The sequence below is a fragment of the Propithecus coquereli genome, unplaced genomic scaffold, assembly GCF_000956105.1.
Source record: "Propithecus coquereli isolate 6110/MARCELLA unplaced genomic scaffold, Pcoq_1.0 Scaffold4, whole genome shotgun sequence".
NCBI lineage: Eukaryota > Metazoa > Chordata > Mammalia > Primates > Indriidae > Propithecus > Propithecus coquereli.
Genome location: NW_012149729.1, coordinates 1,916,061 through 1,917,581, shown reverse-complemented (window position 1 = coordinate 1,917,581; position 1,521 = coordinate 1,916,061). Strand labels below are relative to the sequence as shown.

General features: G+C 36.8%; 1 protein-coding gene across 1 annotated transcript in view; it reads right to left on the bottom strand.

The window, feature by feature from the left end:
* Positions 1 to 1,521, bottom strand: part of CADPS2 (Ca++-dependent secretion activator 2) — a 645,614-nt gene that overhangs the window by 487,585 nt on the left and 156,508 nt on the right. The window lies entirely within an intron of this gene.

The following is a 1,521-nucleotide window of genomic DNA, read 5'->3' as shown; positions in this document are numbered from 1 at the left end:
AAAAAACCCAAAGTGATAGCTACAAACCACCAATGGTTTTTTAAACTTATCTCTATCAACAGAGTTCAGGGGGGAAAAAAATGCCAGAAAATAAATAATTAATTAATTAAAGCCCTAAGGGTTAACACATTTAAAGAGTGCATTCGTTCAAAAGGGAAATTTTAATTGCAAACTAAAATTAGTGTCTAAGGATTCTGTCATTTCAAGAACAAAATGTTAGAGGTCCTTAAAGGAATGAGCCAAGGAATCTTTAGATAGTTTCAGAATAGGAAACCACATTTCTGTGAAGTTGAATGAGCCAAAAAATTTGCCATTTTTCCCTCTAAATGGAGAATCACAGTCCATAGTCTTAGGAGTCATTCCCAAAACCAACGCAGAGCTTGTCCTGTTTGGGTTCACCTGACTGACATCTTTGGCTACCTGCCTGAAAATCAGGATCCAGTGACCTAAGGCAATTATTATGTCCCTGAGTAACAGTTATTTAATTGAAAAAGCATATATTCTTAAGAGCAATGAAGTAGTGAAAAGGCTGGATTAAAGACACAAAGGGTGGATTAAAATATAAATGTTAGAGAAAAAATCAAATACTTTAATAAAGTTACTTTTTTTTTGAAACAGGGTCTGGCTCTGCTGCCTGGGCTAGAGTGCAGTGGCATCATCATAGCTCACTACAACCTCAAATTCCTGGGCTAAAGCGATCCTTCCGCCTCAGTCTTCCAAGTAGTTGGAACTATAGGTGCCCACCACCACGCCTAACTGATTTTTCTACTTTTTGTAGAGAGGGGGTCTTGCTATGTTGCTCAGCTAGTCTCAAACTCCTAGCCTCAAGAGATCCTCCTGGCTCGGTCTACCAATGTGCTAGGATTATAGGTGTGAGCCACTGCACCTGGCCAAAGTTACATTTCTTTTCTAATTTTTCAAAAATACAAACAGAAAAAGATTACCAGCTTGGTACATTTCATCATGCAAGTCACACTGTAAACAGCAGTATAGGACAGGGGTAGTGTTTCTGAATGAGTGTTTCAAAAATTACTTGGGGTTTTACAGAAAAAGGCTATTGAAACTTTCGAAAATTATGTAGGAGAGTTTAATTTCATTAGACTACATAGTCATTATACTGATTTATAGGACTTTAATGACTTTAATGGATTAACTGAGTGGTATTCAGAATTGAGACTGTAGAAAAACAGAATTCCTTCTTGCACAGATCTCTGCTATTAATCCAATTTTCACTATTTCTGAAGAAAGCCACTTATCATTGTAATTTGATTTTAATATTACATTGCCTAATTCCATTCAAATTATATGGTAAACATTTAAAGCTAGCTAGCAAAGTTGGAATCAAAATCTAAATAGGATCATTTCTAAGTGATAATATAAAATAGAAGCCAACTACAGCTCACATAAATTCTTTATTTAACTAATTCACTCACGCCTGTAATCCTAGCACTCTGGGAGGCCGAGATGGGTAGATCGCTCAAGGTCAGGAGTTTGAGACCAACCTGAGCAAGAGCGAGACCC